The following is a 12,389-nucleotide window of genomic DNA, read 5'->3' on the forward strand; positions in this document are numbered from 1 at the left end:
ATTGTCGCACTTACATTAATTTTCAGGCTGTGTCAAGATAGCACGACAAGATTGTAACTTCTTCCATATGAAAAGTGATAAAAATGCATGTATTTTTTCGGTTTTTATTGAATATCTCAGGAATGAAATCGAATTTTGGGGATCTGTGAAGGTCAAAGGGTGAGGCATTGAAGCTGCACAAAATGGCATTCTTAACTCAATTTTGCCCTGAATCGACATACGACAAGTTAGCACGAGAGCGACGAACCGCAGATGAAATGGAAGTGCCTTTAAACTTTTCTACGGAATTCTTCAACCCCATCCTTCGCAATTGCACACGTTAGCGGAACCGGAAAAGTGGAAATTTGGAAAAACCTCAAACCGGTTCCCATCCGTGTGTACATGTCTTTGACATACCTTTGTGATGGGTGAATTTCCGAGGCACAAACTCGGAACGATCGCGCCAAAAGGACGACATTTTCCACATTCGGGCGGCAGCTTGCCACCAAATCATACGCTTTTCCACCAAACAAAACGGTGGCTTTTGGGTGAGGAGGGGGGGGGACATCAAGAGGAGGACTTGAAGCAGGAAAATTCACTTTGGCACGACATGCCACTTTGTGGCATCGCACCTCCCCCCTTTCCCCATCATGGAGAGGGGTTAGCGGGTTTTTCAGACGAGGTCGACTTCACACGTTCCACGCCGTGTGTTCACTCGAGTGTACACGAGGAAAACCATTTTCCAGGGAAATTGGAAAAGTGTGGAAACGGAGTGAGTGTTTGCTGGTTTTCATCTGTGGGTTGCGCTTTCCTTTTTTTGAGCTACGATTGGTTTGAAATGTTTGAGCAAATGAGGTATTTTTCACCCCCTTGGGAGCTAACATTTTGTAGCATTGCTCTCAAACACACCGAGTTATGGGGTGCTTTGAAGTTGATCTTGTGACGTGCTAATTGGTTGAGCAAACAGTATGTAATGTGACCTGCAGGGTGATACTTTATTTTGCTTTTAAAAAAGGATTTTGTAGCAACATCTTCGCAAACACAGAAAAACTAGAAGCAACACAAGGACCGATTTCATCTAAAATGCTTAAATCCCAAGAATTTAGTATTCCCTTTGAACGTGACTTGATTCTTTTCCAGATATGATTAACTTCCAGTAAAAGTGGTACCGGCTTGCCCCAACGTTGGATGGATGAACACCGAACGATTCGACCCGTTCGACTGGAATCCTATCGATGATAACCTATCGCCCCAGGACCAAAGCAAGAATGACATGGGAAAATAATTGGAACTGATTCATGCCCACTACTCAACTCATCCATCCAATTTTCTGCTAAATCCTGGGCTTAGTCAAACCCAAAAAAAGCAAGCAAAAAAAACACGACATTCTACCAAAGGAAACAAAGAGTCGTTTGAAATAAATCCTCATCCCTTTCAAGCAACGAGCATCTGATTTGAATCTGAAATGAAGTATCTTCTTGAAGAGCCGCACACACTCACGGGTTGAGCCCCTGCTCGGACAACCCAGAAAGGACCCCGACCTGGGCCACACGAACCTGACCATCATGGGGTGTCCTCTCAACTTTTTTTTTCTATCCTCCCCAGTTGGCATTTTCCAACCTGGCCATCATTTTTCATTCGTCGTTCTTGGTGACCACACCACACCGGAGGACCCATCACATCGAAGGTGGAAAAAAAGCCTGAAAAGCCAATTCCCCACACAATTCAGCGATCTGGACCGGCCCGGGGAATCTGTGTTCACCTGTCTGTGTCCCTACGGGAAGAGCAAGGGAGTAGGGCTCTCTCAGGGATGGCAAACTCGACTGAGGCCACCACCTCGACGTTCTCTGTCGGGATTGAGTTCAGAGGTGGCTCCGAGAAACTGATGGTCTGGGCTGACTATTATGTGGATAGTGGGTTAGTTTCGGATAAAACAAATAAAAATCTTTACGGCAGTTTTACTAACCATTTTATAAGACTCATATAGAACAAGCATGTATTTTCATCCGGCATCTCCTGTTGACTCATCACCACTTTAAAGTTCAATAAAAGCTTTTACTATAATTATATGGTGCAACCTGCTGTAGAGATATTTTTACAATTTAATTTTATGGTACGTAATTATTTGAAAATATGTATGTATCTATTGAAGAAATTTGTTGATCAACCACTTTTTAGCAATAGAGAAGAATGCAAAACTTGTGCCACTAAGTTAAGCCGTTGCAAATATTTTTCTATGTTTTAAATAGTACCCAAAGCGATCATTTCTGAGGAAGATAAAATTAAAAAAATCACTTTTCTTAAAATGTATGTGTATTATTGAACATTTGACACACAATATGGCTTCTATGGTCACAGAAAAGATCCCCACAAAGTTTTAAAAAGCAAAAAAAATAAAAATAAAAAAAACTACACAAAATTGCCCGATTTCTTAGAGAATTGCTTATTTATGGCAATTCAGTTCCCATCCCACCCGTGTGAACGGACTCCACAATAAGAAAAAAAAAACGATTTGTATACTTTGAGTTTTATTTTCAATAAATTCATTCATCGATTCGGATATGGAGCAATTCCAGCTCAAATCAGGAATTTTTCTGGTACTTTTGAACCCGCCCCTCTATAATTTTAATGAAACTTTTTGGACATGTTATCCTAGGCCTATATAAGCCATTTTTGTGTATATGGAGCCAATTGTACACAATATTGACATTTTAGAAGGGCGTAAGTTATTTTTTTTTGTATTTCGCAATTAAAAAATAATGCTTCTCGAAGCCGTTGCATCGTATCACAATGTGGTCAAAGTCAAACTTGTAGGAACGGGCTTTCTGGAAAAAAATACATTGAAAGAAAAAAACACGGCACTTCGATGAGATTCTTCAATATTGAGGTTTAAAAGTTAAAATTTAAGGTGATGTCTCGATTTGTTTTCGTTCAAAATTTTCGAGGAAATTGTCCAAGATGTTACAAAAATACTCACGAGAAATTCAAGATGGTATGTCCCTCTAAAAAATGTAATACAGAAATCATATACTAAAACTGTTTTTTTTTTTAAAGTGGTCTAAACGTAAAAATGTTCAAAAACGGATAGTGGGAATCGATTCTCCAGACAATTTTACATAAAAGTCTCCATTTTGACCATCCCAAGTAGCAATCCAAATGCTCCTAAGTTTTATCAGTTTTTATAAAATATTTAAAAAAAGCGTCTTGCTTTTATAAAAGCTTTTATTAAGTCTTTTTGTGCTTAGCAAAATACTGTTCTAGAATTATCTTGAAAAAATCTTGAAATGTTCTCGAAGAACATGGCGCAAAGTTTTATTAATCTCTTTTTTATGTACTTACAGTTATCTTGAAGAAGATATTCCCAGAACATATTGACTTCATCAAATCAGTATTAAAACCAAGTTGTTAAGGGAAAGCTTTATTCGAAATCTTTTTGTCTTGACCTTTCAAATGTCAAACTCAGTCTACTTTTAGCAGCAAGAAGATCGGACGTTTCTTATGTGCCGGGAAAGCTCTTTTATTAAATTAAAAAAGATCATACTGCATTCGTAATTGTTATGTGAGTTACTGATTAAATTGTGTCAAATTTAGATTCGTGAGGTGATAAAACAAGTGTTGTGCTTCTTTCTGAGCTCCCGGCATTGAACATTGGAAAGCGTTTCCGAACCATCAAGTGAAAAAAGTGACAAGTATTCTAATAAATAAATAAATAAAAATAAAATAGTAATAAATAAATAAAAACGGTGAACTGAACGTAATCCTAGTTTCATTCAAATTTGACGAAAACTCGTTATTCGTAATTCACGAAAATGACGAAAATGTACCAACACATGTTTTTTGGATCTACCTCCAATGGGCTAAAACTTGCATGCGCTACGGTCGCAGTATTGTGCATTTAACTCTGGGTTAAAACTATGTCAAAGCTCACTTCAGTCTAGAACCCCTTGCTTAATCTTAAACAAGAGCTTTTCAAGAAACGTTGTTCTTGATCAAGAGCATCTCCAGAAACGATGTTTTTCTAATAGCTTTAAGTCAGAACAAATAGATTTAACGTATTTCGCCATGTTTAAATGAAAAAATAGCGACCTAGATGGACGCCATGATGATGTTTACAGCTAAACAAGAAAAGTTTGCTTAAATTTTATGAAAAATTAGAGTTATTCTGACAGAATGACTCAGGTGTCTATTTTTTCGAGGTATCTCTAGAAATTGATTGGTGAAATTTTAATGGCATGGATTTTCCCAATATGATTGAATCTATAATCAAACACTTATTTATATAATTATTATATTTATGTCACCGAATAAAGTTAACCATTTGTCGTTTAAAGTTTCAAAGAATAGTTGGATTTAATAAAGTAAATCTTGCACCCATATTTGCTTGATAAAATATAATTTATCCTAATCAAGAATAAACAAGTTTAAACCATGTTTTATTGCGGCTACCAAGAGATCTTCAATAAAGCTATAAATTTAATTAGCTTTAGAATAAGTTCTATGAGATCTCTTGAGAGTATCTGGAGAGTCCGTTAAAAATCAACAGCAATACTGTTTGGCTCTAGAACTCTCCTGAAATACGCTCTTGACAACCTCCTAAAATGGTCCATTTTACACTTATTGCTGCTTTATCTCTTCTTTATTGCTGCTTTCAGGATAAAGCGGTTTTTTGCTCGAATCTTTCCAGAGGCTCTTAAAATATTCTTCCAGAGTGAATTAAAACGTAAATTGTTACTTGGGATTGGTTTATGTCCAACCTTTGTGAAGATACAGCGGTTTTAAAAATAAAAATGTTTAGAAAAATTGCTTTTTTTTGTGGTTTTTGGCAATTTCTATAAGACAGACTTGATTATTCAGTCTCGAAAATATTATTACCGAAAACCTCGTCCAATTTCCCAAAATAATTTTCTTCTGAAGTATTAATTCTTTGGAAAGTACATCATAACATGAGACAGGGTTGCCAGATCTTCAATGTTTTAGACTCGTTGGAAAAGTCTTTCGATTACCTTACCAACGATGGGTCGGATGCTGGATCCGGACATTGTTCAAATATAGATAAGTGAGATCTGGCTTCTAAAAAGTACTTAAACATCACTTAACTGATCATGACTTGAGAGGGTTGCCAGATCTTCAATGTTTTGGACTCATCTCATGGCTTTTCAAATACCAACGATATAAAACATGGTGACATTACGAATTCGGGTCATTTATCTAACATCCGCATATATGCGAAATCATTTTTATACATAGCTTTTGAACTACTAATCGAAACTTAAATTTTATTGAAACTCGAACTTTGGGACCCTAAGTCGAATGCGACTGGTTTGACCAAATTGGTTCAGCCAGTGCACAGTGCTCCAGATCGTAAAATTAAATGTAAAATAGATTTTCAGAAAAAAAATCGTGACGTTTTGAAGCTTTGGTGAAAATTAGGGTGGATCACGATTAGGGTGATTTTGAAAATCTAACTTATCGGGAAAATTTTTGGGATTTTTTTGTCTTCTAGAAAGTTGTTGGGCGTGCCAATCCCGGCATCTTTGTCGAAGGCATCAACATTTTATCTCGCTATCTACGACTTCTACAATCAAATTTAGAGAAAGCATCTGAAGAAACCTTCAAAATTCATTTTTTTTGTACGTTTTAGAAAACAGTGATGTTGTGGGTACTTTTAGAACTTTATAAAACAAACATTTTTATTTTTTGGCAAGTTAATTTAGACAGCGCAAGCCAAATTTTTAGCATCAGGTTGCATTTGAAAGAGGAAATCTGGCACAATAAACGCTAAAAAATCCCAGAGATATTTTTCTTTAAACTCGAGATATCTTCATTTCAATATGTCTAATTTTCAAGGGAAAAGTGTATGGGACCACCCTAACGAAATTCGAAAATGTTACAACCATATGTTTTTCCATGTAATTTTGCCCACTGAATCTGAATCGTCCTCAGAATTGAGCCAAAGTGTCAAAAATCGATTATTATTCATATTTTGGATTTATATGAAAATTTTACATGGAAACCCAAAATGTGAGAAAACTGAGTGACATTATTGGTACACACATACACCCAGACGGACAGACATTCGTTCAGTTTTCGATTCTGAGTCGATAGGTATACATGAAGGTGGGTCTGTGAGCTTTCTGTAAAAAGTTAATTTTTAGAGCAGGATTATAGCCTTATCTCAGTGAGGAAGGCAAAACAAGGTATAGATGAACTTATTTGACTCGACCACAATACTTTTCAAAAACAAATGAATCGTGACAACTGAGCCCACCGTCCAGCTGACCCACCCATCGCTTATCGTTTGTGGTTCTCGCCGCACTTGACCCTCGGTTTGGGGTTCACCAGCCGGGAAACCGGCTCCCAAAGGACGACACCCAAGCTGTCATAGCATATTTCCTGCCTGGGCGGATGGTGTCAGGCCAGAGAAAACGCGATTTTGCCAGGGCTACAGCAGAATCACATTTACAGAGATTTACAACACCCCTGCCTGATGTGACATTTCCTCCCGCTCCTAAGGACCTTGTGACCAGGAATTTGACAGAATATGGTGTCACCGGGCCAACACCCCCCTGGGACTCGTGAAGAGCTCAATGCTGATGGGGATTTGAAAAGGGGGCCAGTGCTATCGCTGAAGGTTGCTTTCGTTGCGATTGCGATAAGGTTGTGTTGAACGTTTAAAGATTGAAACTTGTTTGCAATGTTTCCACTTTGATGGTACTTTTCGAAGCTATCAAAAGAATGAATTACTAGAAATATTATGAGTTTCAAAAGTTGACCTAAAGTTTCATAATAATAATATTCCCTGTTTCCAAATAAAAGTGTCTAAGCCAATAATTTGAACCCTTCCATAAAAGTGTGACACGTTGACAATTTTCCCTCAAACACACAACATTGTTCCCATTTTCCGATGACCGTGCACAAATTGGCCAGGCGGTCGCCGGCGTGGTCAGCCAAATTCATTAGAAATACCGGGGAGCATTGTCAACGCGGCCGAGACCGGCCTTCACAAGCAGCAACCTCAAAATTGATGGTGGTCCAAAGCATTTGGGGAATGTGCGCTCAAAATTGAACGGGTTGTCGAAATTTTGCAATAATACCATCCAGCTTTGAGGTTCAAAGGAGGGATTATATTTTATATATGTTAAGAGTTGATGAATAGAATGTCTTTTTAAATTGCGAAAAAAACATTTTCTGAAACATTCAACACTTCCTTTAAACTGAGTTCCTGAATAGGGATTCAACGGGTAAAAATGCACCACATTTTTGGGAATATTCATGTTGACATCACTGAATTTCCCTCAACGATTAAAGTAGATTTTTCCCGAATAAACAATCAATGTCCCCACACGATCCAGTTGATAGCGTTTCAAACATGGTTTTGGTGGTTCACTTCGTTTGAAATTTGTTGGATATTGTTGCGAACATAAGGCATTACAATTGCACACAATTGCATTTTTGGGAATTGCCGTACTCCATGAGGGGGATACATTTCACTGGAAATGGGCCTTGTATGTGGTATTTCAATTCGATGTTCAATGGAAAATACTTTTTGATTTTGCGCCCCTTGGTGGATATATTTCACAGGAAATGGGCCATTCGTTTGGGGCTCCAATTCGTTGTTAGTGGAAATAATTTTTGTATAATTCCAAAAAGTTTCATAAATTTAAAAGGCTGAAACAAATGTTGCATAAATGTTATAAAAATCAAGAGTGATTCAATCAAAACAAACAAATGTGCGCTTGACAAGAAAAAATATATTCCAATTTGAATCTTTCTTGAGATAAAATGTTCAATAGGATGACAAGAAAAATTGAAAATTTTGAAAAATCTGAAGAGATACTCCCGCGCTTGATTCTTTAGACAATAATAAGTAACTGTGCCAATTTTGAGCCAAATCGGTTAAGGTCGCTCTTTATTGTTTATATAAGGAAAACTATCGTTTGAGGATTTTGGCAGCAGGTGGCGCAGGTCTCGCTCAAAATAGTCCAACTTTGTCGAAGGGTGCAAGAATATCCTAGTTGATCCTGATGAGTTATTAGCAATGCGATGAAAAGAAATCGGCCTATATACTTGAAAGTATACAGAGGGTATATAGGAAGTAAACAGGGTTGTTAAAATATCAAAATATCAGCTCTCAGCAACTACAATTATCCCGCCTGAATAATCATGCCTCAAATACAACTGCTCTTCTCTCACCATTGAAACTCTCAGCGCCGAACATAGCCGAACACGTTTTCGTGTTTACCCACTCGCGATTGACATTTTCCTTTTCTCTCTCATTCCCGCTTCCACGATCATCCTACCGCAACAGCGTTGTACCACAAAAGCCGCCACAAAACCAATTTCGCTGACGCAGTTTAACGGGACGTCATGCGTGGTCGGCTTCTAATCGCCATCTCGCGTTCTCTCATTGCAGTTTTCGGAGAGATTGAGAGACTCAGCGGTGAGAGCGCATAGTCGAGGAAAAGGGGAGGAGTGATAGTGAGAGAATGACATCGCTGGGAATCACGAGACACAAGAAGAGATCTCACAAGCTATAGTGACGGTCGCTATACTCTCGGATATTTTTGGTGCAGAGATAATCTATTGATAGCTTTTCTATCACTCATTTGCAACACTGGAAGTAAATAAAAAAAAAATACTAAAAATATCACCAAAAATCAGGATCAACTCGGATCGTTTTGCACTCTTCGCCAGAGTTGTAGTAAATTTATTTTTCCTACAAGAATCTCACACTTGGACAATTTTGGGCGAGACCTGCACCACCTGGCATAATAATACTGAAACGATGTTTTTCTGCATAAATTTTTTCGATATTCCTCAAATAAACTTCAACCTTAAAAAGCGACCGCTTAACCTTTACCGATTTGGCTCAAAATTGGCACCGATACTTGTTTTTGCCTAAGGAATCGAATCAGAGGGTATCCCTGATGTTGATTTTTTTTTTATTGTCATCCTAATGGCTCTATTCTATGTGACAATAATAGTAGTTTATGCAACAAGTTGCAAAAAGAAGATTTTTTCAGCACGAGACGTACATTTATCCAACGAGGTTCCCGAGCAACGGTTTTTTGTAATTCCGAAAACACCCTTTGAAGTTTGAACAGAATTATAGGACAAATGTCCATGCATTGAGTCAATGAATCGTTTAAATCAAAACAATTTTGAAATGTTTAAATTTTCCTAACAAGTGCTGAAAAGTAGAACTTTGCAGCATTTGTTTTGAAAAAGGGTTACTTTTTGATTCTGTTTTTTTGGTACATAAAAGTAAGCTGTTTCGTCGTTCAAGAATGACTGGAAAAGTAAGTAGTTTCACGACGGAATTGCAAAAATATATTTTTTTATTTATTATCAGTCTCACGTTTCAAATAAAGTTGCGTCAATCTATTTAGATTTAAATAAATTAGTCACAACCTTGATAACCACGATGTTGTGCTAGAAATGATAAACGATGAAAGTTGCACAAAACTATACCATGGAAATTTTATGTTTGATCCAAAATTCAACCAACAGGCATGCAAATTCAATAGTTTTGAATCCAGACAAGCTTGCAAAATAAATGTATTGAGTAGATAATTTAATCGTTGAACGAATGTTGATTGGAACACAGACTGATCATGAATTTCGGAGGCCAACAACGGATAATCTAACCTTGTCCAATGTTGGCCAACTGTCAACGCAATGAATAATTTCCTCTCACGGACATGTGAGTGATTTATGATAGCAATATCACGATATTGCACTCACGATTCCGTTCGACGAAAATTGACGGGAGTCCAAATCCGCTCATAAACTGAAGTATATTTACGACTAGGATTTGCACCACGAATTTCACTGTTCCGTCCAATCCTGTCCAGGTTTGGAAATATTGTTGTCATAGTTGCAGCCAGGTCGAACGAATAAAATCCCCGCATCGCCCGTGTATCGATTTCCCGTCACCTGGCCAGCATTCCCAACGTCATCATTGCCGTCATAGCGTTCCGCTCTTAGCGGACATTTGACATCTGGAAATCTCTCTGCATGACTCTCTGTCAATTAGCATAATTGACACAAACCAACCGCAGCAACGGCCAGCTCCACGGTCGCCACCGGCATCGGTCAGGCAGGAATAAGTTTAAGCCACCGAGTCCGGGGCAAAAATAGTGGCGGGTATCAACCGCGTGGAATCAGCAATTCCAGTCGTCGGCCTAAAGTGCACTTCTGGACGCTTTTCGAGGCATCGGACGGGGTTCCCATAATTAAATCATTATAACAATGCAACGCGGAGTCGGAGACAGCCACAGAGTGGGAGATGCAGCGTTGGATGCATGGCCAGCGGACCGGACCGTTGCACACCGGAAGCAATATTCTGTCACCCGATGAGCGGAAGTTATGGCTTATTATGGGTGCGCGCTGACCTTGACATCAGTCTTTTGTTGGGTTTTGAGCGGAAATTATTTAATTAGTTTCTGCTTGTTCGGCAAAAGAGCTGGTAAACCCAAACAAATTAGTTGTTTGAAAATTGTAAAATTTTTAATAGTTGGTTAAATTTTAATTCAAGTCTCAATTTTGATTTGTTTAGATGGATTAAAAATTAAAATTCGTGGCAAAATATTAAGAAATAAGGCTATTGCAAAAAAAATTCAAAGTTTATGTCGCCCCAGCCCCAAGTCCAATCCAACTGAAAACAATCTTAGATTACATATTCTGCATTGATAATCATATTTAGCATGTTTGGGCTCATTTAAAAATATTTTGAACTTTTATGGAATTCCAATGTACATTACCGATTTTTTTTTCTCACAGATAAAAATTTTCGTCCATACTTAGTCATTTTGGAAGCTTATAAGTTATATGATTCCAAAACAACCGCACAGATGTGTATTGCTTTTTAAAACATTTTTTTTTTATTAAAATGTTGAAACCGTGCCCTGTAATATAAAATGTTAAACCTTTTTTTTGCCCCTCCCTCGACTTTGATCAGAGTGGCGGAACATGAACATCAAAAAATATTTGGTCTAAATGTTCTTATTGAAAATCGCGAATTTTTTCTCTAATTTTGATTCAATAAAAAGTAAGTAAACTATTGTATATTTTGTTTTGTAAGTTAAAGTTCCAGTGAAATTTTACATACTTTACCAGTTTTGAATTAATATAAAATAAGGCTGGAACAAATATTTTTAAAAGTTTTTGTCCCCCCCCCCCCCCCCCCTTCAAAATTGGCCCGAAAAATCGGGTGGCAAAAAAAAAAATTTACAATAAACTTCAAAATTTCAATGAAAATTCAAGTGCAACCAGCTGAAATCAAATTAAAATACATCATTTTTAGCATGTTTGGGTTTATTAAAAAAAATTAAGATTTTTTGAAAATTTTCGATGCAAAATCTTTTTTTTCGATAAAATTTTTGTTTTTGTCAGATCTTAGATTTTTGAAAACTAATAATTGCAAAACAACTGAACTAGTGTAAAATGCATTTTAAAACACTTTTTTTCATTTAAATGTGAAGACTATGGCTTGTTATTTAAATTTTTATATTTTTTTATTTTTTTGCCCCCCCCCCCTTGAACTTTTTTAAATATTTGCATCGGCCTAACATGTTTAAAAAAAAATTGATTTTTTTCAAAACGCTAAAACATTAAATAAAATTTGTACCAGCCTAAGTGTCAAATGTAATTTTAATTTGCAAGATATTTATTTGTAATTTTGATGTTTCCACATGATTTTTCTTAATACATTTAGGCAGCAAAAAAGTATGACGAAAACTCGTTCTAAAAAGTTTGAATATTATGGAAAATGTTAAGCTTGATAGGGTATTTGACCCTATTTTGGGCCTACTAAGCAGAACGCACTTTTAATTTGATGTATTCTCAAAGACTGCTATTGCCAGCCTAGTTTGTTATAAATGAAAAAGTTGGTTTTATAATACTTAAGCTCATACATTATCAACATTTTGACTAAAATACCTTATATCGCTGTAAAAGCACGAAAAACTAAAACACTCTTTGCCCCTATTTTGGGTATATTGCTCCTAGCATACGACCGTCTTTGTGCATATTTTCGGCCTACCTTCTGATTGGCTGAAATCTCAAAGCACGCGGCGAACTTTTTTGACGTACGGTTCAACCCCAGCTTGTACAGTACAGCCTCACAAATTCGGTCGACAAATATGCTAAATGATTGTGATGTTTTAAGCCACAGATAAACATTAGAATGATTGATTTCACTTGCATTACGTGCATAATTAGCATGGATATGATTTACATCATTCTTTACCAGTTTTAAACATAATTAAACAATGTTTGCGTAGCCAACCAACAAGCCCGTAATATGCGAGAAAGACTGTAAGTTGTGAAAAGCGCACACATACTATCACAATTTGTAAAAGTGTCAAAAGGACTAAAAATACAGCCATTCTCTTCAAGAGACTTTAATC

General features: G+C 37.0%; 1 protein-coding gene across 1 annotated transcript in view; it reads right to left on the reverse strand.

Annotated features, from left to right (window-relative positions):
- LOC6045820 (protein scabrous) overlaps positions 1 to 12,389 on the reverse strand; it is an 83,219-nt gene that overhangs the window by 5,020 nt on the left and 65,810 nt on the right. The gene's annotated exons all lie outside the window — the stretch shown is intronic.

The sequence above is a fragment of the Culex quinquefasciatus genome, chromosome 3 (genome assembly GCF_015732765.1).
Source record: "Culex quinquefasciatus strain JHB chromosome 3, VPISU_Cqui_1.0_pri_paternal, whole genome shotgun sequence".
Lineage (NCBI taxonomy): Eukaryota > Metazoa > Arthropoda > Insecta > Diptera > Culicidae > Culex > Culex quinquefasciatus.